A 27,209-nucleotide genomic window follows, 5' to 3' on the forward strand; every position below is an offset into this window, starting at 1 on the left:
CTGAAAAGGAACGAGGAGTTCCTCGATTAGTCATTAATTATAAACCCCTCAATAAAGTATTACAATGGATTCGATATCCTATCCCCAATAAAAAGGATTTATTAGATAGAGTAGCCAATACTTGTATCTTTTCTAAATTCGAGATGAAATCAGGATATTGACAAATACAAATTCAAGAAAAAGATAAATATAAAACAACATTTAATGTACCTTTCGGCCAATATGAATAGAACGTAATGCCATTTGGCCTAAAAAATGCTCCATCAGAATTTCAGAAAATATTAAATGATGTCTTTAATGCTTATTATCAATTTATGATAATTTATATTGATGATGTCTTAATCTTTTCTGAATCTATAGATGAAAACATTAAACATATTAATACTTTTATTTATGCAGTTCAGAATGCTGGATTAGTTGTATCAGCAAGAAAAATTACTTTATTATTAGGTTCTTATGACACAATATTCATCATGGCACTATTATTCTTATAGATTGATCCATACAATTTGTTGATAAATTTCTTGATCAAATACTAGATAAGAAAGAACTTCAAAGGTTTTTAGGATGTTTAAATTATGTTAGTGATTTTTATCCTAATCTTGCTATAGACGCGAAGCCTTTACATATTAGATTAAAAAAGAATCCTTCACCTTGGACGAATATTCATACTAAAGCAGTTCAACTAATCAAACAAAAAGTGAAAACCCTAGTTTGCCTTTCTCTTCCTCATCCGACTGCTTTCAAAATAATTGAATGTGACGCATCTAAATTGGGATTGGGCGGTATTCTTAAACAACGCATTGATGGTCATGAACAACTACTCAGGTATACCTCTAAAGCTTGGAATCCAACCCAACAAAACTATTCTATGGTCAAAAAAGAATTACTTGCCATAGTCCATTGTGTTACGAAATTTCAGAGTGATATTCTCAATCAACAATTTCTTATTCGAACTGATTGCAAAGCCGTTAAAGATATTCTGCAAAAAGATGTTCAAAATCTTGTTACCAAACAAATATTTGTTCGCTGGCAGGCTATCCTGTCCGCTTTTGATTTTACTATTGAACACCTTCCCGGGTCTTTTAATTCTCTTCTTGATTTTCTCACCCGTGAATTTTTGCAGGGGGGCAACACTGACGCCAACGACCAATCACCATTATCACTTGCACTATAGCTCTTGCAGCCAATAAAAATAATACTTTATCCAATCCACCTACTCTCATGGGCTCCCGTAGCAATTCTTCTCGCAATGAGAAACGCCCTCTGACCATAATACCATTTGCAGGTGAGAACCCGCCTTTGGCAACCCTTTCACCTTCCATTTCTCCTATTCACCAATCACTTACCCAGAGACTAATACATCCACTCCCGCCTATACTCCAGCGCAATCAAAGCCAAACCAGAGGCTTAATTTTCCTAGATCTGTATATATTGAAAGAGCATATCTTATGGATATTACCATCAATGATCACCATACGAATATGGACCTTATCAAACTTGCTCCACTATACCTGATAAACCATTTGAATCCAACCAATGGAGTCAAAACTAGAGAGTACTATGAAGCAATCCTCATGGAAACATGATCCATTTCTGTTGTCCATTATTATCAACAAAATACTAGAGTAATTGCATATTCCAAAATCCAGATCAAAAAATTACTTTCTTATGATGAGTGGGGTTGCAATCCTGCTCAAGGAAAAAAACTACACAATCCTGATTTTTCGTAAAAATACTACAAGTATGCCGAATACATAGAAGCATGGCATAAAATGTTTTATTATCAAAATCCAAACAATACTCATAGTTGGTATATTCAGTTTCGTTTACCCATTTTCGAAAGATTCCCCAACTGGTTTAAAAATTGGTTTTTAGTTTGGGGATCAACTACTGCAATTTTACCTCCTGCTTTCCAAAAAGTGCCGGAACAATTCGTGATATTCAATAATAGTGATAATAATACAGACAATCACTTATACTTTGTTGCACTATACCAACTCCCATGGATTATGAAATGGGAATACTCAATCTCTGTCAATAATACAGCCGACCATACCTATATTCCAAGACTGAGAAAAACCATCTCAGTTAAATGGTGGGACATCTTTAATATGGATCCCACAACTATAGTTCTCAAAAGAATACCTCCACAAAAACCCATATATAACCCATGTCCAAGTGAATATAATACAGCCAATACTTCTTTTGACTTCCCCACATATTTATGAAATATGTTCCAATCAAACCCGAATGCTTCCAAAGAAACCTTAGAACAACAAATGAAGGAAATCTTTGCAGAAGCAGAAAGAAAACCGGTCTCATTAGATAAAACCGTACAATCCTCACCAATACACAATAATAGATATTTTCCTCTGAAAGAAACAGACCCTGAAGAAGAAGATGATCTAGACGAATTCAGTCAACGACCATGATTCAGTATTGTCACTATACTCTCCACCGACATACGACAAAATAAGACTATGCCAAGATGCTCTTCACCGACACAAACGACAAACAATGACTATTCTAGGATACCATCACTATGCACACCGACATATGAGACAAAGAAGACTATAGCCACTCAAGAAAAACGACAAAGCCTACCGACACAAGAAGACAAAAAAGATACTATTGTAAGATGCCATTTTGTCCTATTCCCGACAAAAAACACTATTTGCTTTTGCTTTTTGTTTTTGTTTTTTCCTCTTTTGTCTTGTCCTTTTACTTTATATCTTGTCTCTCCTCTTTCTGTCCCATCAAGGTCACCTCCCTCTTTCTTTGCTTCGTCCTTAAGCTTCCTCACTTCGCCTATATAAGCCACCTTCGGCCTTCACAAAGGTAGGTCGCACACAAGCTCCCTTCTTTTCTCAGACTTCAGAAGCCCTCTTCCTCTCTCATCTCTTCCCTTCTCTGCTTCTCTGCTTCTCTGCTCTCTCTCTCTCTCTCTCTCCCCTTAGACACTCTGCTATACAACAGCTATTCTGACCTCATAGCTCATGAATACCAGGTCACAATAGTTCACTTTGATTTCCAGGTTCTATCTTTCCTCCTTTTCTTTATACCTAGCATGTGTGATTGTAATCTTCACTCTCTTCCTTCCTATTGCCCTCAACACTGGAAACTATTTTCCAGTTATTGCATATGTAAACAGTAAGTATGGTATTTTACAGTTTGTTTACAGTTTTACAGATAGTTATTTGTACCAGTTTGTATACAGTCTGTTACTTGTAATGTTATAGTTTGCATCTCTTTTTAATGTACATGTACAAATTTCTATAAGAATGAAATATTAATGTTATGCAATTTAAAATAGTGTTTAGTGTTAAAATAGGGGATTTCAACCACACACAGTGGTTCGTGATAGATATATCAATCCTACCCTTCATCTGCATAATTCTATTTTGTCTCAACTTTTACAAAATCTTACAAGAAATACTAAAATATAACAGTTTAATATTTATATACTTACTATAAACAATATATAATGTTTTTACTGTAGATCTTGACGCGTTTTGGTATTTAACTGAGATGGTTTTGCCCAGTCTTGGAATATAGGTATGGTCAGCTGTATTATTGACAGAGATTGAGTATTCCCATTTCATAATCCATGGGAGTTGGTATAGTGCAACAAAGTATAAATGATTGTTTGTATTATTATCACTATTATTGAATATCACGAATTGTTCCTGCACTTTTTGGAAAGCAGGAGGTAAAATTGCAGTAGTTGAGCCCCAAACTAAAAACCAATTTTTAAACCAGTTGGGGAATCTTTCAAAAATGGGTAAACGAAACTGAATATACCAACTATGAGTATTGTTTGGATTTTGGTAATAAAACATTTTATGCCATGCTTCTATGTATTCGGCATACTTGTAGTATTTATACGAAAAATCAGGATTGGGTAGTTTTTTTCTTTGAGCGGGATTGCAACCCCACTCATCATAAGAAAGTAATTTTTTGATCTGGATTTTGGAATATGCAATTACTCTAGTATTTTGTTGATAATAATGGACAACAAAGATGGATCATGTTTCCATGAGGATTGCTTCATAGTACTCTCTAGTTTTGACTCCATTGGTTGGATTCAAATGGTTTATTAGGTATAGTGGAGCAAGTTTGATAGGGTCCATATTCGTATGGTGATCATCAATGGTAATATTCATAAGATATGCTCTTTCAATATATGCAGATCTAGGAAAATTAGGCCTCTGGTTTGGCTTTGATTGCGCTGGAGTATAGGCGGGAGTGGATGCATTAGTCTCTGGGTAAGTGATTTGGTGAATAGGAGAAATGGAAGGTGAAAGGGTTGCCAAAGGCGCGTTCTCACCTTCAAATGGTATTATGGTCAGATGGCATTTCTCTTTGCGAGAAGAATTGCTACGAGAGCCCATGAGAGTAGGTGGATTAGACAGAGTATTATCAATCGATCAAACAATAATATCTTCGAATTATCAAAATGTACCAATAGTTATCTTTTTCTTGAATTTGTATTTGCCAATATCCTGATTTCATATCGAATTTTGAAAAGATACAATGAATAATGTCTTTAATGCTTATTATCAATTTATGATAGTTTATATTGATGATGTCTCCTTTCTCAAAAAGCATTGAGATGCTCACTACAAATAGAGGTTTCGATTTGTTGTTGAATTAATTGAATCTTTTGTTGGATCAAAGGATTCTGTATTTGTTCTTCTATATATTTATATTTAATTTTTTGTTTTAAAGTACAAAGAAATTTTTCTTTATTGTGTAATTGACTTTTGACGTTATTGATTTCTTTTAATTTTGGTTTATGAATATATATATATATGATCTTGTGAGACCATGCCACAGTTAGTCTATTGGGAAAAGATCTTGTTAGCCTATTAGCTAATAGCTACAATGTAAGCCTAGTGGCCTATATTGAATCTCGGCCGAAAGACCTTGTTAGCCCACTAGCTGACAGCTACAGTGTAAGCCCAGTGGCCTATATTGAATCTGGGCCGATTCAATGGTCACAATTGTATTTCGTATTTTAACTTTAAATTTTTTCTATAAATCCAAATCACTTGAAATTTTGAGAGTCAATTATTGAAAAATAGTAGAATCTACTAAAAACATCAAAAAAGTATTTTGTAAAAAGTAAATTGATCAAAATACCCCTAAAACACAAGTTTATTTTGGTCAATTTATATTTTTCAAATAATTTTTTAAATATTCTCATTTGGTGCGTTTTGATGAGAAAAATCGACACTTAAAATTTCATATAATTTAGATTTGTAGAATAAAAATTAAAATTATATTACTAAATACTTAGATACCCCCTACTTGTTTTGGATTCCAAACCCAGAACATATGTTTATTTAGAAAATCGTCACTAGTTTTGGATCCCATAAAAAAAGTTAAGGATATTTGCGTTTCTTGACTCGGGTGGCTTATGTGAGCCCATAACTCCCAAAAAAAAAAACTCTCACTTATTTTGGGTTTCAAGTATAAAACAAGATTTTTATTTTTTTAAAATGAAAAATATGCTATGGGTTTGAAATCAAGAATAATTAGGGGCATTTAGCTCAAATGAAATAAGTGGGTCAATTACTACATTGTTCTCACATGTTTAGGGATAAAGACAATTGGGGTATATTTAACAAATAGTGTGAGTTTTAATATTTTTATTTGGTGTGTTTTGATGAGAAAAATGGATGCTTAAAAGTTTATATGATTTGGATCTGTAGAAAACATTAAAATTATATTACGAAATGGGATCATAACTGTCAGATCGGACCAGATTCAATTTGGGCCATAGGGCTGACATTGTAGTTGTCAGCTAATGGGCTAACCTTAGATTCTCCCTACTCTATCTATTTAAATCCGCAATTAATAATATGAATTGTATAGGAAAAATTGTCTCATGCGGGCTGGATGGCATGACTGCATATACGGTCCAAAAAGTGTAAAGCATCAATCTTAAAGATGGATGGATGTAGGTGTTCCATCTAAAAACAACGAAATTAACGATCCAAATGTTTTCTTTACTAGAATTATTATTTCTAGTTTTAAAAATTCACTTATTTTTTCATATTCATGATCTCCATGTTAGAGATTACATGTCTAAATTAAGTAAAAAAATCCATCTAAAAAATATATTTATTAATAGGCCCGCATTTATACATATGGGGGCTTTGCCGCATAGAAACCGGGTCCATTGTATAGTATTAATTGATTTATACTACGATTACTGCTATAGTATCGTTTTTATATAATTGAATTTGTATGCACTATTATAAAATGTCACATAAACAATTTACTCATTTTGCGAAAAAAAAAATCTAATCGGCAGAAATAGATAAACAAAGTTATACATAATCTCATCAACTATATTATTTCTCGCCGTATCGTTAGCAAATTACGTTACGAACAACTTTTTAATGGGACCTAGAAAGTAAGGGCATCTTACTAGTGTAAGTTAAAGCTACTAAAATTGGATAGTGAGTGTAGACATTATAATTTTGTTACATACTCAAGAAATGTTTGTTAACTTCATCATTTGTATAATTATTAACATATATATGCTCTTGTTATTGTATGATTCAATTCATATTTACTGATTTAAAAATTTATTCTATAAAAAATAATATATTGATTTAGAGTAAAATCCTAATAATTCTGAACAAAAAAGACAAACTTGCTGATATCCCCGGAAACCCCTACATGTAATATCCCTATAATCGCAATTGTCACTAAGCCGACCGGCTGGTAGCCCTATGCTCCATTATTTCACAGTTAATTTAAAAGCTTCTTTGCCCAATATTCCTTGCCCTGTGGATCCATGGATCTTCATCTCACGTCTTCTCCAAAGTTTCCCTCTGCCTTTCTCATTTTCCCTCTGCCTTTCTCATTTTGCCATGTAAGATGTTTTTAGTTGGCTAAATTTATTTTCCCATTGATAACATGAATTATATTTTACTATAGTTTTTTTTGATATAGTACTCTAAAGCATTCTACTTACATTGTCCTAGCACTTGAATTTTACAAAATCTAGATGCCTGCACTTGTATTTGATAGTCTTTAAAGTTTATAGTACTTTCGCCTAAGAAGTGCAATACGCGCCTTTGTCTGAAATTTTTAACATTAGTTTTTCTCATAACTTGTATTTGTTTATAGCAATCTAAAATTGCTCACGAGGAGTCAAGATGTTTATAGATCTAGTCCATGCAGATAGTGGAATATACGCATCTATGAAGACAACCTACTGAAATTGACATCAAGAATATGGTCTATGCCGAACCAATCTTACTGAAAGATAAATCTATTGAGGGTCATATGATTTGGATTGATGTATTAGAAACCCCATTTAATCGCCATGTAAAAAAGGGTGTTATGTTTTGAACTAATAATTAGCTTGTAGTTTTAAACTTTTTTCCATGTTTTTATAATGCAAAATCAAATTGGACTATAAGAAATTTTTTACGAATAAAATTCTGATTTACGAAGTAAGTTGGACTGATAATTTAATTAATCTTTTTATGTTCACTATTATTATGATATAAGAATTGTTGTATGTATAAATGCAAATATGAACTACAAATAAATTTCAATATATGTATTTATAATCATATGCATATATGTAGACACCCATATATTATATGGACATTTCTTATCTAGATGACATTCTTTTATTAAGTTAAGAGTATTTGACACTCACATGCACGTCACAAATAGGCACATATATCGGTTTCTTTGTGATATAGCCTAACAACTACTTGGTTGCTTGTGATGCATGCGTCATGGAAATGATATGATTATCGGATTATTACCATTCCATCAACAGATTGGATGGTGATGGATTGCCAGATTGGTCCATACCCTTTGAAATGACTATGTATTTGATAGAATACACTCCCAAACAAATGTTCAAAAAGTCGAATCGGTCCGACTACTATGCCCATGCCCCAGTCGAGTACTCGTCCGAGTCCGAGTAACTCGGCCCAAGAAGGACCGAGTACTATAGAAGCTGAAAACTATTAAAAAAACAAAAAATACCAAAAAATAAGAAAATATTTTCAAAGTAAAATTTCACAAAACAAACTGTGTTAAAAAAGTAGCAAAAACAATAGATTTTAAAAAGTGTTTATGACCGGTGATATTTTCAAAATTATTCAAAAAAGATGGGAAAATATAAAATAACTATTCACTGCCAAAATACTTTCTAATCTTTTACGAGAATGATAGAAAACATAAATAAACATTTTAAAACATATTTCTTATTTTTTTTAGATTTTTCTATAATTTTTCAAATTATTTTTAAGATTCTAAGTTGGACCTCCAACTCAAGATAAATCGGGCTTGGCTAGGGCCTGATCCTGAGCAACTTGGCTGAATTGAAACGACTCGGATTACACCATCACCGCTTGATCAATAATGAATACTGACGGGCCTTATGCTATTCGTCGAAGTCATAAGGGTCTCATGAATATATTTCAACATAAACAATACGAAGCTAAATATCATACTAATGTTCCCATTCCCCTGAACTCAGCCGTCATATATGAATAGATGGCTGAGATGGCTTGAGTCACAATGTCACAAGACAGTTTTTAAAAGTTAAATCTTGATCGGATGGCTCATAATTATTTATTTCTAATTTTTATTCTATAAATAATTTTAAATCAAAATTTGGGGCATGCATAAATCTGATAAGGGCACACATGATAAAAAAATAAAAACAAATTATTTTTGGTGATAAAATTTATTAGAATACCCCTGAAAATTGAATGGCCATTTATTTTTATGGGAAATATTTATTTTTTATTTTCTAAGTTCGCCTTAAGTTTATTATGAGGCCCAAAAGTTCATTTAAAAATGTTTTGTAAAAAAAACTAAAAAATAAAGTAGTATTTGGCATGACATTATGGTATAAACAAATCACTGCCGTTCGATTCAGATCGAACGGCTAAAATTCCCCCATAATTACTTTTGGTGATAAAATTTATTAGAATACCCCTGAAAATTGCCAATACGAGGTTCACCATAATTTTCGAACTTTATTCTCTCCCTCTTTTTGTCAATTTGTAATCAATTGGCCAACTAGAATCCAGAGGACAAAAGAGAATGAAACTATGGAGGAATAATTAGCTCCCAAACACTATGGCATTCCGTATGAGGAAAGGTTTCTATGCTTTCCCTATAGCATAGAAATTATATCTTCCTTCTACCAATCAATAGCCCACTTTTGATCAAGGGAGTTACCCATCGTTTGATCTTAGATTCGACGTCTCAAAGAATTTTATTTTTAGCTTTTTTTTTACAAATTGTATTAATATGAAATTTGGTACGTGCCATCTTTTCATTGGGGCGCACATATGAAAAATAGTAAAAATAATTTTTTGATAAAATATAATAACCAAAATACCCCTTAAAACTTTTAAGGGTATGTTGATCACTTTATTTTATTGAAAATAGTTTTTTATATTTTTTGCTAGTGCGAGTTTAATAGAGAAATAGACGTCCAAAATTTGGTGTCAAAATAGTTTATAGAAAAAAATTAAAAATAAAATAGTAGAGACATGACATTGTGTTGGGGCAATCTTAGCCCTCCATTCAGAATGGACTGTTGGATAAGAGGGATGATAGAACTTCTATGCTGTAGGGGAAGCATAGAAAGCTTGCCCTTCTGTATGAGAGTAATTTGAAAAAAAAAACAACAGAGACAATCAATTGTCCTCTACGATTATCCTAATAGAAAAAGTTTATATAAGTTACACAGTAAGGAGCACCTGAAAAGTCCCTTAGAAGAGAGTGTTCCGATATTGGAGAACCTCGAATTTATCATCTCAACCGTAAGATGGATAAAAAAAAATAAGAAAAGTATATCAAGTCCTAAAAATAATGCATCTTATAAGAAGCTTAAACTGTCTATTTTCAAATATTTACAAATCTCCTCAATTTGTACTACTTTTAAAATTTTCAATTTCATAACTAACAATAAAAACAAATTTTCAAGCCATCATAAGATATCCTATACTAAACTAAATGCCCAGACATAATTTAGAGGTGGACCTAACTTATAATGTGTAAAGATGCCTTATAGAAGCATTACCCTCTACCTAATTGGCCTTAGAAACTTGGAAAGATTTCAAAGGCCCAAATGCTGAGAGTTGAATGCGAAATGTTTGCTTAGAAGTTTACATAAGGTTGCAACCTTAAAATGTAGAATTACATTTGCATCTCAATAATCCATCGCAAAAGGTTGTTTTAATGTTGAAAAAGCTTTTAATTGATCATCTCTACATCGAGATGTATGAATATGAAAAAAAAAAAAAGGATTTTGATTCTCAAAAATAGTGCATTCGCAATACATTATCTAGACCATCCATTATCAAGAAATTCATATGTTTATAGATCTACTTGATTTTAACTATTTTTAGAGTTTAAAATTTTATGATTGGATATGAAAATAGATTTTGAGATAATCTTAAGAATTTCTTGCACCAAAATTACATGGAATGATAAAATTTGGAGGTGCGCCTTAATTGAAACATTATAGAAACCACACATTTTTATAATTGCTGTAAACAAAGAGATTGCTCGATTGGATGTGAAATTGGGTGACTGCATTTATTTTATTGACCAAACTCAAAATTCAAAAAAATATTTCTTGAACTTTGTGATACAACCAAGCTATTAGATTTCACATTGTATGGTTCTAAATAATTATGACCTTCCTATACCAAAGATAAATGGTCTCATTGTATACAATCACTTTCAAGTCCAAACTATAATGTCACAGGTACGAATTAGTCACTGTTCAACTGGTTGGGTGTGATTTCTTGTTGTCCCAATTTTGTTGTCTCTTTTCTTATTTTTCTTCGGAGTGATAATGTAGAAGTTTTGGGGCAATCAAACATCTATGTAACAAATCTTGTAAGACTTAAAATTTTGACTATTCTTAGTTCTATAAATAACTAATGTCAAATTTGAAACAAGAAATTACAATTTTAAGAAATACATGAGATGCCAGTCCTACTCCCCAAATTTTTTTTTTTTTTTTTTTTGAAGATCTGCAGCAGTTTCATTCCATCATTCAAAAAAACTTACAAACATCTACCTGATGAAACCAATCAGGGATTCGACAAATACAAGAACGAAAAAAGAAAAAATTACATCACTTATACAAGAGTTACATTCTCTATAGACGTGTGCAAAGGAGTATACCACCCACAAATAACAGTCCCTCACTTCACATACCAGCTCATGAAAGGCCCAAGGATACACAATCTCCTTTTCTTATCCATCTTCTAATATTCAATGAATCACCCTGCACCATTATTGGTTTAGTCATTCTTCTAGCCATGCTCTTAGTTCAACTTCATTTGCAGTAGTAATACCTATTGGTCCAAAGTATTTCAGTAGTACCACACCATAACTCCCCCCATATTTCATCTTTGTATTAGTTGGAATTAGAGACACATATAAAGATTGAGAATATAGTTCAACTTCATTTGCAGTAGTAATACCTATTGGTCCATAGTATTTCAGCAGTGCCACACCATAATTCCCCCCATATTTAATCTTGGTATTAGTTTGAATTAGAGACATATAAATATTGAGAATATAATGTGAGGAGATTTTTTTTTTTTTCTGGATAATTCAATGATGAATCCCTACCCGTTTTTGAAATTATTAGTGGTTTTTTAATGTATTAATTGAGAATAGAAACTTAAATTTTAGCTGGAGGACATATAGTACTACCACCATGACCCTCGACCCCATTCTCCATGAGGAGAGAGTCAATTTAGGAACTCTAAACTTTTAGGAAAATTGGAAGGAAAAAGACTGAAAAGGGACAGCTTTAAAATACGTACTCTTATTTGTTCCAGATTGGACCATAAAACTTTTCACTTCTATGAAGTCGTGAAAGCAATATGTATCACCGTTTCATGTATAAAGTTGGACACAAATGGAAGGGAGTAGCTCCCACCAGACATGTCATTAATTACATAGTACGTCAAACGCTTCATCACCATTGATTGGTCAGGACCATTGTTATATTGCTATTATGATGATCCTATAAATTGGTGTAATCAGATTCCAAAAGTTGTCATGCATAGGTGCATTCCTCGAGATTTGAAAATTTGTTCAATTTCTCTTGTTTTTCTTTTGATTTGAAAGGCTAGTTTTTATCTTAGAGACATGAAAAGCTTTACTCTCTTGGGCATTACTAATCAGTGTTCGACGACTACTCGCGAGTCTACCCGGACTCGACTGAGTATCTTGAGTTTCGTCGTCAAGCCCAGGGATATTTATTTTTTTAAAAAAATATATATATATATAAATTATTTGTAGTATGTTTTTTATGTTTTTTGTATTTTAACAAAGATTGGAAAGTGTTTTGGCCAGAACTACTTATTAGAAAAAATTTATATAAAGTTATACACTTCAAAATGTAAATTAGAGTGCACCGCTAAAATCTTTGAAAAAAGTTACTTTGATGTTGGAAAAATATCAAATTGATTATCTCAAATATCGAGACGTATAGTTATTGAGAAAAAAAAGGGATTTGAAGTCTTAAAAATAGTACGTCTTGTAACACATTATCTGGACCATCCATTTTCAAGATTTTGATACATGATCTGTTTGATTTGAACCATTTTTGGAGTCTAAAATTTATTATTAAAGATTCTCGCACCATTTGAAAAATTTTCGATGACAAAATTGCATCTCATGACAAAGTTTTGAAGTGTACCTTACTTTGATTGTTTAATATTGCAACCTTATGCAAACCACACCATACTTATTTTTACATTTTCCCTTCTTTTTGGATTATTTTTAAAATACTCTTGGTCACAAATTGATTTTCTCAAAATTAATTTTTTAGTACTTTTTTACCCTTATTTAAGTGTGATTTGTTTAATGTTACTTCAAACATATTTTTTCATATTTTTTAGGTTTTTTCTTTATTTTTTGAATTTTAAATACTTTTTGGCCTAGCCGGACCTTGCCTTACTTGAGCCCAGTAACTCACAACTCAGCCCGAGTTACGCGGCTACACAGGCTCAGCCCATGGCCAATTTCCGTCCCCGAGTTGTGCTTTCCTACACTGTTACTAATTATTAGGCCATGCAAAGAGGGGCGAGGTCTCGCACATGCCGAGAAAGTACCCTAGAACCCCAGTCAGCTTTTGGACCAACCCTCATTAGGTTTGGCGCTTGCCTTAGATCTCTTGACTTGGGCCTCCCTGTGTGGCATAGCTATGGCCCTTAGGTCACATTAGAGGCCCCACAGACATTTGTTCAGGCGGGCTGTGCTTCCTGGCCCAATGCCAAGCCTATCTAAGTTTCTCTTGATTTCCTTTTAAGGGGAGGTTTAGATAATGTTGAGGCCCTAAACAATCAAAGTAAGACGCAACTTTAGATATTAAATAGTATTGAAAAGTGATTTTTTAATAATAAAAATCTTTGTGATGGCCCGAAAAATTATTTTCATTTCTAACTGTAAAATTTAAAGGTTTAAACGTAGTGTAGATTTATAAACACTTAAAAATGTTGAGAACGGATGATCCAGATAATGTATTACAAGATGCATTATTTTTCAAACATAAAAAAAAAAAATCACGTCTATTCATCCCGAGGTCGAGATGATCGATTTTAAGGTTTTTTGACATCAAAACTACCTCTTTAAATGAATTTTTGAGGTGTGCCTTAATTCAATTATTTGGAGCCTTGTAAACGTTTTGCCTTTCCGAATATACTTTTGTGCCCCTTGTAAAATACCCACGATCCATCAGCTTTCACTGAGCAAAAGGCATCAAAACGCTTTCTGATGCTGCTACGACATTTTGACAATTTGGGTATCTCTTCGGCCTCACTGCAACAACACCTCATCTTTAAAACATAACTACCAAAAAGGACCTCTTTCAAGTCCGAGCTCGTCTATTGATCTTTGCAGGCCATAGTAAAGTTATCATATATGCTTCAAAATTTGAGCGAAACATTTTGTGGGTCGTTGTGGAGTAGCTACCGCTAATATGGCTGACTACTTCAGGGCTTAAATCTCAGAGATGGCAGCGCTATTCAAGGCTTAAAACTCATTAAGGAGCGTTTGAGGGTTCAAGTTTGCATGATTGAGGGGGATTCTTTACATACAATTCTTTGGTGCAAGAAAGAGCAAAAGGTGCAATGGCAACTTCATCAAATGTCGGTTCAGATTGTCAATCTTGCTACACAAACTCTATCTTGTAACTTGTGAATTTGATCAATAAAATATTGAATATTATCAAAATAAAAAAAAAAGAAAAAGGTTTTGAGCGAAACATTAATACATTAAATTAAATATATTACATATCATAAAATAAATTCTTATTGAAATTGATGAATTTGAATTCAAATTATTTACAAATAAAAAATATATATATGTTAAAGAATCTGTCAATGACAAATTTGAAAATAATTTCTAATGTAAACCAAAATCAAAATATCAAAACTCATAATCTAACATAATAATTTATTATATCCATTATGATTTACTTGCAAATTGCTCCCCATTTGCTTTATTGAGATCTATATGTTTCTTCTAAAATTCAAATTGCTAATTTTGCATTAAATTTTTTTTTTTTTTTCCGGTGAGTCAATGGGGGGGGGAAGGCTCTACCCTTGGTAGGAATTGAGCTGCTATACACATATATTATGAAAATACTACCTCACAAGTTATTACGAGGCCATCCCTTATGCTCTTTTATTAGGAAGTGGCTCATCAAATACATCTTCCATAACTATACAATCTGGGTTTAGTTAGATCACACTCCACGGTTTGCAAACTCTATCAGCACGTTAGGAAGTTTAAATTGTATTGGATATAGACAGGCTTCTGAAGGCTAGTGGAAGTCAATTTATTCCTCCTTGGGGTGTGCATCCACCATATTGTACTCTATATTCACTCACACCCAATACGAGATGAAGTTTGTTTGTGTACCTTGATCATTATGCTTTATAGGTGGAGTGGTCCAAGGCCATATGTAGTTTCCTTCACCTGACTGATAGAAATGAGAAGAAAAGTTTCAAATGGTAATATAATTGAGAAAATGAGAAATAACTCATAAGAAATGACCAAGGCCCAACCTAGGTCTGATTTCCCTTTTGTATATGTAACAGGAAACTTCGGAAAATAGTGGTTTAGGAAAATAATGGTTTAAACTTTACGTTTGCACAAAGTTAAGGAAATTTCTTTTGAAAAAATTGTTTGTTACCTCCTTGTGAGTCTCAATCTGTCTCTTCCCATTTCTCCCACATCTTTCTTTGTGGTTTGACCTACTCCATGACCTCAAGTTTATGTGATTACCCAGTGAATAGTAGAAGTCCGGGTTGGAAAAGTAATAGAACAAACGTTAAAATGTTATCCCTTGGTCATGCACCTTTATTTAATCAATTAGGAAACTATAATCTAATATTTAAATGTTTAGAATTTTAAATATCAAAACTATTTACCATATGATGCAGATCAAAATCTTGTATTTTGTTTTCTCTCCGGAATCAAGAGATGGGTTTTCTACTTGTAACTTGCCTGACGAGCTAGCAAAAGAAATCCTTGTGAAGTTGCTTGAACCTTCCTTCTTTAGTTTCCAGGGTCTCCAATTCTTGCTATAACCTCATCTCTTCTCCTTGCTTTCTACACCTCCACTCTCTCCCTCCTTATTCTCCCTCCTAACTTTTTTGCATTCGTCCACCCATTCTCACAAAAAAAGTCTCTTATTTTCAACATCTCCCTCAAACACCATGAACACATCATGCAAATTCTTTGAATTATCTCGGAGCCCTTCGTGGATGCCAAGAAGAATAATTTGAAGCAATGGCATACTTTGCATATTAAGAAATAGGCGTGCCTTGTGCATTGTCAATACCCTGCAACCAGTCAATCCACCCGCCCACTGCGTATTCATGGCCGTGTAGTACATTTTGGATTCTATTTCAACCTCTATACTTGGAAATTGAAGATGTGGCAGTGCTCTCAGTGAGATTTATTGGAGGTTATGGGGTCTTCAACTCATCAATCGGAAAATGGGTATTCTTCGACTACATAGATCCAATCAAATCTCTAATCTTTGCCTCTTTTGAACTCAAAGCAATCAGACATACATGTTACAACTACAACAACTTCAACACCACGTGTGATATGGGCCTGATTAGTTTAGACATGGTGAAAGAATAAAGTACGGATGTTATGGCTATCTTTAAAAAAAGAGGGTGGTGATTAAAAATGTAATTCATATATTTAAAAGAGATTGATTTGATTGAATGGAAAGGAAAGTTTTTTTTGTAGAGAGAGTGAGTGATTCCTTTTGTGGATTTTTTTTTTTATGTGCTCTGGTGGTGCGTGGTGAAGTACTTAGACTTGCATGTTGGTGCTTTCTTCTTGCAGATTCTTTTCATTCTTTATTTCCCTCTCTAAAACACATTTATTTTTCCAGTTATTGTTTCCAGTGAAATATCAACTGCGCCAAATGATATCAGAGCGTTAGTCGAATCTTTTGGATCGTGATGCTTGTCGATAGGCATCATGGCTCGTAGACATGGTCTATGGCCGGGTATCGGGTATGTCTTCATCCTACAAGGACGAGATCTCTGAGATATTGAGATAAAATATTTGAGAAGGCAAGTAGAGAAGCTGACCTAGCGCTTGGCACAAAATCTAGCCCCGACAGACTATAATGACGGCAGGAATCGAATGCTATTTTCGAGAACCTGTTTCATGCGCAAGCTCTGCATCAAGAGCCACATGATCAGGAGAGTGATCTATTCAAGTTTGATAAAGAACCAGTAGGTTTGGATCTTTAGCTGAAATTATCATTCCAAAATTATATCATCTTCAATGAGTGTCTTATATTTGATGAAGAGGATGAAAGGAGAGAAATTATGATTAAGGCATAAATGATATCTAATTTTCTCATCAATGGAAAGATAGAGACTCAAGATGTTAACTTGAACCTAGAGGATCTCAATCCCTTGGAGATACATGAGAAAGAAAAAAAGGAAGGCCTCAAGGGAGAATCAATAAGTAAAATTGGTTAGACTATTGAATCTAGTGTTCCTCTAAAAAATACATATGTGGTATTCTCTCAGGTTAAGTTTGAGCAATTTATTTAATTGAACAGACTTTATCGACATATACGACCCTTTCCTTGAGGGCTTCTCATTTTCAACGCATGATTGTTGTGTTTTTATTTGTGCAACAACCCACAAGTCACAAAATCGTGTTTACAATGTTCAAGTTGAAGAAGATTGAGGGACTAATACAAATTTCATCTTAGCGTATTTCAAAACTCGAGGACAAGTTTTTCCCAACTAAGGGAGAATGATGCAGATCAAAATCTAATAGTTTTTTTCCTCCCAAGAGTCAAGAGATAGGTTCTCTTTCTGGAGATTTGCCTGATGAGCTAATAGAATAAATCCTTGTGAAGTTGCCTGCACCTTCTAGCCTTAGTTTCAAGAGGGCTTCCAAATCTTGGTATAACCTCCTCTCCTCTCCTAGTTTTTTACACCTCCACTCTCTCACTCCTCATTCTCCCCCCCAACCTTTTACACTCTTCCACCCACCCTCATACAAAAAGTCTGTTATTTTCACCATCTCCCTCAAACACCATGAGCACATCATTCAACTCTCTAGACTACCCCATATTTCTTCATGGACGCCTAGCAGAATCAAATATAACAATGGCATACTTTGCGTATTAACAAACAGGGCCACCTTGTACATTGTCAACCCTGGAACTGGCCAATCCACCTGCCATCCGCATATTCATGGGCCGTATGTAGTGCATTTGGATTCTATTTCAAGTCCCAAACTTGCAAATTCAAGGTGTTGGTTGTGCTCTCAGTGAGATTTAATGGATGTTATGGGGTCTTCGACTCATCAATCAAAAAATGGGTATTCTTCGATAGCATAGACCCAATCGAATCTCGAATCTTTGGCTCTTTTGAACTCGAAGCCATAAGAGCTAAATGTCACAGCTACAACATCTTCAATATCCCGCGTGATATGGGCATGATTGGTTTAGACATGGTGAAAGAATGAAGTAGGGATATTTTGGTTATATTTAAAAAAGAGGGTGGTGATTCTAAATGTAATATGTTCATTGAAAATAGAATTATTTTGATTGAACTAAAAAAACGAAGTTTTTTTTGTAGAGAGAGTGAGAGAGCTCTTTTGTGGGTTTTTCTTTTTTGTGCTATAGTGGTGCGTGGTGAAGTAATAAAACTCTCACATCTGTGGTTTCTTTTTCTAGATTTCTTCTCTATATTTATTTCTCTCTAAAGCACGGTTATTTTGCCAATTGCTATTACCGGTGAAATTTCAACTACGCCAGGTGGTATCTGAGTGTCAATCAAATCTTGTGGATCGTGGTGTTCAAATCTTGTAGGCATCTCGTAGACATGGTCTATGACTTGGTATCCGATGTGACCCCATCTTTCGAAAATGAGACCTTCGAGATATAAAGATAAAATACTTAAGAATGCAAGTAGAGAAGCTGACCTAATGCTTGACACAGAATCTAGCTCCGACATACTGTGATGACGATAGCGAATCAGGCACTATTTTCGAGAACTTGTTCCATACGCATGCTCTGCATCAAGATTCTCATAGTTGGTAGAGTGATCATATCAATTTGAATGAAGAACCAATAGATTTGGATCTTCAAATGGAATTATCATTCCAAAGTGATCTCATATTTGATGAAGGTCCTATATTTGATGAAGAACAGAATGAAAGGAGATAAATTAGGACTAAAGCAGTAAGGATATTTAATTTTCTCACAAATAGAGAGATGGAGAATCAAAATGTTGACTTGAACTTAGAGGAGCTTAAGCCTTTGGAGATACTTGCCAAAGAAAAAAGGAAGGCCTTAGAGGAGAATCAATAATTGAAATTGGTTTGACCATTGAATCTAGTGTTCATCTTAAAGATGCATCAGTGGTATTCCCTAAGGTTAAGTTTATTTTGATCAAGTTTATGTGGTTGAACAGACTCCATCGACATATAACGACCTTTCCTCAAGGGCTTCTCACTTTAAATTCATGATTGTTGTGTTATGATTTGTGCAACAACCCACAAGTCCCAAGAACGCGTCTACAATGTTCGAGTTAAAGGAGGTTGTGGGACTGATACAAATTTCATCTTAGCACATTTTAAAACTCGATGACGAGTTTTTTCCAACCAGGGGAAAATAAAGCATATTAAAATCTGGTATTTTTTTACTCTCAAGAGTCAAAAGATGAGTTCTCTATCTAGAACTTCACTGATGAGGTAGTAGAAGAAATCTTTGTGAAGTTTCTTGTACCTTCCATCCTTAGTTTCAAGAGGGTCTCCAAATCTTGGTATAACCTCATCTCCTCGCCTTACTTTCTACACCTCCACCCTCTCAATCCTCATTCTCTCTCCCAACCTTTTGTACTCTTCCACCCATCCTCACATAAAAATTCACATATTTTCACCCTCTCTCTCAAACACTATGAACACATCATGCAACTCTCTAAACAACCCTATAGCACTTCATGGATGTCAAGAAGAATCAAATGCAACAATGACATACTTTGCATATTAACAAACAGGGGTGTCGTGTGCATTGTCAAACCTACAACCGGCCAATCCACCCGCCTTCCTCGTATTCATGGGTTGCAAGTAGAGCATTTTGGATTTTATTTCAGCCTCCAAACTTGCAAATTTAAGGTGTTGGTAGTGCTCTATATGAGATTTATTAGAGGTTATGGGGTCTTCAACTCATTAATCGAAAAATGAGTATTCTTAGACAACATATATCCAATCAAATCTCTAATATTCGGCTCTTTTGAACTCAAAGCCATCAGACATACATGTTACATCTGGAACAACTTCTACATCCCATGTGATATGGGCTTGATTGGTTTCGATATGGTGAAAGAATGAAGTAGGGATGTTGTGGTTATCTTTAAAAAAAAATTGGATGGAGATTATAAATGCAATCCGTTCATTGAAAAGAGATTGATTTTGATTGAATGAAAAATAATGTTTTTTTGTAAAGAGAGAGTGAGAGAGCCCTTTTGTGGGTTTCTCTTTTCTTTGCTCTGGTGGTGCATGAGTCCCACATCCATGCTTTCTTTTACAGATTTTTTCTTAGTTTTTATTTCTCTCTCTAAAATACGGTTATTTTTCTTGTTGTTGTTACCGATGAAATTTCAATTGCGTCTGGTGGTATCAGAGTGTCAAGCGAAACTTCGGATCGTGATATTCATAGATAGGTATCATGGCTCATATACATGATTTATTGTCAGGTATTTATTGTGAGCTCATCCAATGAGAACAAGACCTCCAAGATATTGAGATAAGATACTTGAGAAGGTAAGTAGAGACGTTGACCCAGTGCTTGGTGCAAAATCTAGCCCCAATACATTATGATGACAATACTAAGTCAGACACTATTTTCAATAATTTGTTTCATGCACACACTCTGTGGTCGGGAGCCTCATGATCGGGAGAGTGATCTAGTTCAGTTTTAATGAAGAACCAGTAGGTTTGGATCTTCAATTGGAATTATCATTTCAAAGTGATCTCACCTTTGATAAAAGTTTTGTATTTGATGAAGAGCAAGATAAAATGAGAGAAATTAGCCTTGACATAGCAATGATATCTAATTTTTTCATCAATAGAGAGCTTGACAATCAAAATATTGACTTAAACCTAGAGGAGCTCAAGCCTTTGGAGATACTTGACAGAAGAAAAAAGGAAGGCCTCAAAGGAGAATCAATTAGGGACATGGGCTCGATCACTAAAGTTAGTGTTCATCTCAATGATGCATACTTGGTGCTCCCTAAGGTTAAGTTTAAGCAACTTGATGAAGTTTATGTGGCTAAACAGACTATCAACATATAACAGCCCTTTCATCGAGGGTTTCTCATTTTCTATGTACGATTGTTATATTATGATTTGTTCAATGACCCACAAGTCCTAGGATCATATTTACAATGTTTGACTTGAAGAAAGTTGCGGGACTAATACAAATTTCATCTTAGGGCATTTCAAAACTCGAGGACGAGTTTTCTGCATTTAGAGGAGAATGATGTATATCAAAATTAGTTACTTTTTCTCTCAAGAGTCAAAACATAGGTTATTTATCTGGCAACTTGCCTAATGAACTAGTAGAAGTACCCCTGTGAAGTTGCATTCATCTTCCATCCTTAGTTTCAAGAGGGTCTCCAAATCTTGGTATAACCTCCTCTCCTCTCCTTGCTTTCTACACATCCACTCTCTCACTCCTCATTCTCTTTCCCAACCTTTTGCACTCTTCCACTCATCTGCACATAAAAAGTCTCCTATTTTCACCATCTCCCTCAAACACTATGAACACATCATGCAATAACTACCCCATAGCTCTTCATGGATGCCAATAAGAATCAAATACAGCAATGAAATACTTTTCATATTAATAAACAGGGGTGCCTTGTGCATTGTCAACCCTGTAACTAGCCAATCCACCTGCCTTCCGCATATTCATGGGCCTCGTGAAGTGCATTTCGGAAACTATTTCTGCCCCCAAACTTGGAAATTCAAGGTGTGGCAATGCTCTAGGTGAGATTTATTAGAGGCTACGGGGTATTCAATTCATCAATCGAAAAATGGGTACTCTTCAAAAGCATAGAGCTAATCAAATCTCTAATCTTCGGCTCTTTTGAGCTCAAAGCCATCAGACATACATGTTACAGCTACAACATCTTCAACACCCCGTGTGATATGGGCCTGATTGGTTTCAACATGGTCAAAGAATGAAGTAAGGATGTTCTGATTATCTTTAAGAAAAGAGGGTGGCGATTATAAATTTAATTTGTTAATTGAAAAGAGATTGATTTTGATTAAATGAAAAAGAAGTTTAATTTTATAGAGAGAGAGAGAGAGTGAGACAGCCCTGTTGTGGGTTTTTATTTTCTGTGCCCTGGTGGTGAATGGTGAAGTATTCAGACTCCTACGTTTGTGCTTTCTTCTTGCAGATTTCTTTTCCATTTTTATTTCTTTCTAAAACATGATTATTTTGCCGGTTGTTGTTGTCAGTAATATCAGAGCGTCAATCAAATCCTAGATCGTGGTATTCATCGGTAGGCATCTTGGCTCGTGGACATGGTCTATGATCAGGTATCGAGTGTGAGCCAATCTAACAAGAACGAGACCGTCGAGATATTGGGATACAATACTTGAGAGGGCAAGTAGAGAAGCTAACTCAGTGTTTGGTGTAAAATCTAGCCCGACACACTATGATGACGGTAGTGAGTCATATACTATTTTCGAAAACCCGTTCCATTCACACGCTCTGTGTCGGGAGCCTCATGGTTGGGAGAGTGATCTAGTCGAGTTTGATGAAAAACTAGTAGGTTTGGATCTTCAATTATAATTATCATTCCAAAGTGTTTCCATCTTTGATGAATGTCTTATTTTTTATGAAGCGTAAGATGGAGGGAGTGAAATTAGCCTTGAGGCAACAGAGATATCTAAGTTTCTTATCAATTGAGAGATGAACAATCAAGAAGTTGACTTGACTCTAGATGAGCTCGAGCTTTTGGAGATACTTGACAAAGAAAAAAGGAAGGCTTCAAAGGAAAATCAATAAATGAAATTGGTTCAACCAGTGAATTTAGTGTTCATCTCAGAGATGCATACATGGTGTTCCTTAAAGTTAAGTTTGAGCAAATTGATCATGTTTATGTGGTTGAACAGACACTATCGACATACAATGACCTTTTCCTTGAGGGCTTTTCAATTTCAATGCACGATCGTTGTGTTATGATTTGTCCAACAACCCACAAGTCCAAGGATCGTGTTTACAATATTCGAATTGAATAAGATTGTGGCACGAATATAAATTTCATTTTAACGCATTTTAAAACTCGAGGACGGGTTTTCTCCAACCATGAGAGAATGATGCAAATTAAAATCTGGTATTTTTTTTTCTCTCAAGAGAAGAGATGGGTTCTCTATCTAACAACTTGTCTGTTGAGCTAATAGAAGAAATCCTTATGAAGTACCCAACACCTTCCATCCTTAGTTTCAAGTGGGTTTCCAAATCTTGGTATAACTTCCTCTCTTCTCCTTGCATTCTACACCTTCACTCTCTCACACATCTTTCTCCCTCCCAACTTTTTGCACTCTTCCGCCCATCTTCACACAAAATCTCCTATTTTCATCATCTCCCTTAAACACAATGAACACATCATATAACTATTTGAACTACCCCATAGCTCTTCATGGATGCCAAGAAAAATCAAATGCAGCAATGGCATACTTTGCATATTTGCAAACAGGAGTTCCTTGTGCATTGCCAACCCCACAACCGGTCAGTCCACCCACCTTCTTATATTGATAGGCCGGGTGAAGTGCATTTTGGATTCTATTTTAGCCCCCAAACTTACAAATTCAAGGTGTTAGCAATGCTCTCAATGAAATTTATTGGAGATTATCGGGTCTTCAACTCATCAATAGGAAAATAGGTATTATTCGACAACCTAGATTCAATCAAATCTCTAATCTTTGGCTCTTTTGAACTCAAAGCCATCCGACATACATGTTACAGCTACAACAACTTCAACACCCTGTGTGATATGGGCCTGATTGGTGGTGAAAGAATGAAGTAGGGATGTTGTGGTTATCTTTGATAGAATAGGGTGGTTATTATAAATGTAATTCATTCATGGAAAAGAGATTGATTTTGATTGAATGAGAGAGAGAGAGAGAGAGAGAGAGAGTGAGTGAGTCTTTTTGTGGATTTTTTCTTCTGTTCCTTGGTGATGTGTGGTCAAGTACTCATACTCCCACGTTTGTGCTTTCTTCTTGCATATTTCTTTTAAGTTTTTATTTATCTCTATAAAACACAGTTAATTTGCCGGTGAAATTCAACTGCGTCAGGTGGTATTTGAGCGTCAGTTGAATCTTGTAGATCGTGGTATTCGTCTATAGGCATCATGGCTCACAGACATAGACTATAATAGAGTATTGGGTGCTAGCCCTTCCAACAAGAATTAGACCTCCAAGATATTGAGATAAAATACTTGAGAAGGCAAGTAGATAATCAAATCTTTAATCTTCGGCTCTTTTGAACTCAAAGCCATCAGACGTACATGTTACAGCTATAACAACTTCAACACCCCGTGTGATATGGGCCTAATTGGTTTCGACATGGTGAAAGATTGAAGCAGGGACGTAGAGGTTATTTTTTTAAAAAAGAGGGTGGTGATTATAAACGTAATTCATGCATTGCAAAGAGACTGATTTAAATTGAATGAAAAAGGAAGTTTTTTTTGTAGAGCGAGAGTGTGAGAGTTGTTTTGTAGGTTTTGTAGGTTTTTCTTTTTAGTGCTCTGGTAGTGCATGGTGAAGTACTCGGACTCCCATGTCTGTGCTTTCTTTTTGCAGATTTATTCTCAATTTTTATTTCTCTCTTGAAAACTCAATTATTTCGCTAGTGAAATTTCTTCTGCATCACCATATAAGTGAATTAGCCAGCCCAACAATTTCTTCAATCCGTGGTTGATTATCCCCACATCATGTTAGAGGCTTTGATAACATTCTTCATTTAGTCAAGTACATGGGCTTCATCATCTAAGATCAGTAGATCACCAACACAGCTGCTAAAAGAGTTATGGGTACCACTATATGATCTCTCCATCTTAAAACCTCCATTTATTAATTAGTCCTTCAATCTTCATTGTAGTCTGGGTCCTTGAGATGGGGGCATTCACCCATTCACCGGAGGCAACCATCTTATTGAGCTTTCATTGCAACCTCAAAATGGATTCCATGGAGAGGAATGAAGTTACATACATGTGATGCCAGGCCAATTGATCCCTTCCATTAGTGTTACCTCATCAAAGCTAAGGCATTTGAGTGGTAGTCATAATTATCTTCCCTCTGTCAAAATTGTTTTTAACATTTTTGAGTTTGTGAATGCCTTCTAACATAAGGTCAATACAATGCGTTGCATAAGTATTCCAAACCAAATGCGCCCTCAGCTCCATTTGCTTTTTGCCTTTGGTACTATACTTCCTTACATTATCAAGTATAACTTGAACTACAGGCTCCTCACCCACTTCTCTGCATGAAAGTTGTGCTCCTAAATATATCAGGTGCACATCCACCAATATCTTTTGTATATGCATTGAGGTGGCCTCAGACCTCATAAGCACCCCCAACACCACTAGTCTCAATTAAGGACCATTTAGATATAACTCAACCGTACCTCTAGCCCTAGCCAAGTGTTCTTTTAAAGTGGTTGATACTACCACTCACCTCCTTTGGACAGTAAGTACACCTAACCTTCTCTTTGATGTTAGAGTTAATTACGTGCGGACTCTATATTAGTAAGGAAAATACGGTATGCTCTTCTTATATGTGAATATTACATTCATGGTCGATCAATGTGACTTTTTCATTTAATTTTCTAGTTTTTTGTTTTTTATTTTATTTGTAGAGGTGATCTGAGATTAGAATCCTTAGACTGATTGCCTTTTTTTAAAAAAAAAACAGCGGTTTGAGATTCTTATCCTCAAACTGCTCATTATTTTTTAAAAAATTTGTGGTCCAAGAATGACAACCTCGGACCGCTTGTTATCATCTAAAAAAAAAAAAAAATTTAAAAAATAGCGGTCCAAAAATGTTTACCTCGGACCGCTCCGTCTCTCCCCAATTTTTCTTCTCACCTAAAACGAAAGGGGCACTCTCTTTCCCCCACTTCAAAAGAAAATATATTTTTGCCTTAATTATGAAAAGCCTCCAATTCATGATTACAGTAACTAAGAGCTGGTACTGACAACTAACGGTGGAATTCTTACGAATTACACAAGAATATCAAGAGAAATGACATTGTAAACAATATTTTGCATAGAATACACAATTTGGCAAGTTAATGGGGCAGAGAAGGAGCGGTCCGAGGTTAACATTCTTGGACCGCTACTTTTTTTTTTCAAATGATAATTATCGGTCGGAGGTTTTTATTCTTGAACCGTTCTTTTTTCAAAAAATAAGCACAGTCCAAGGATGGGAACCTCATACCACTATTTTAGTGAAAAAGAAAAAAAAAAGGAATGATCGGTCATAGAATTCTAACCTTGAACCACTTTTTTTTTCAAAAAATAAGGAGCAATCCGAGGATGGGAACTTCATACCAATGTTTTTGTAAAAAAAAAAAAAAATGAATGGCCGGTCATAGGATTCTAACCTTGAACCATTATTCTTTTCAAAAAATAAGAAGCAATCCGAGGATGGGGACCTCAAACTGCTGTTTTTTCTATAATAAAAAAAAGAGAATGATCGGTCCAAGGATTCTAACCTTGGACCTCCCCTACTGCATAAAAAAAATAAAAAAAAAGTAATAAAAATACTGTCCGAGGATGATATCCTTGAACCAAGGGATCATTTCGTAAAAAAAAATGATAGCGTTGACCGATCTTGGATGTAATATTTACATATATGGTAGCATACCGTATTTTCCCTACTTATATAAGGTGCATACGTAATTAACTCTTGTTGTTAGGAAGTACTTTGACCCTGTACTACTGTGCAAGGACCTCTTTAGGATCCTTCTTGTTAGGATATAATTTAACCCCATACTGCTTTACAAGGTCCTCTTTAGGATTGATATAGTTATAATTGTCTACTAGATGGTTATGCTTGTACATTCAGAAATGAAACAAAAATCACTTGTCCCCAAAATTTTGATAAAACAGTAATTATTGTTCTAAATATAATATGACAAAGCATTACACTGCACAAAAAATTGGGCAAACCCCATATTTGAGGAGAAAGATAGTTTCAACTCAAATAGAATATTGCACGGAGAAAAAGTGGAAAAATATTGAATACAAAGTAAAATAAATATGAAAAATTAGCAAATAATTCTTGAAAAACATCTCCAAATAATTTTAAAAATCATGTAAGCCAATGAAATATCAATAAAAAAATAAGAGAAAATCGTAGTGATACAAAAATGTAAAATTTAAGATGCACTTCAAAAATCCATCGAAAATTGTTGTCAATGTTAAAAAATTCTCTAATTGATCATCGAGATGTATGAATATGAAAGGAAAACAAATATTTTGAGTCCCAAAAATAGTGAATCTTGCAACACATTATCTAGACCGTCAATTTTTAAGATTTTCAGATGTTTATAGATCCACTTGATTTTACCCATTTTGGAGTTTAAAATTTTATAATTAGAGATA

This window comes from Amborella trichopoda, chromosome 1 (genome assembly GCF_054954075.1).
Source record: "Amborella trichopoda isolate Santa Cruz 75 chromosome 1, AtrichopodaSantaCruz75HAP2 v2.0, whole genome shotgun sequence".
NCBI classification, from domain to species: Eukaryota; Viridiplantae; Streptophyta; class Magnoliopsida; order Amborellales; family Amborellaceae; genus Amborella; species Amborella trichopoda.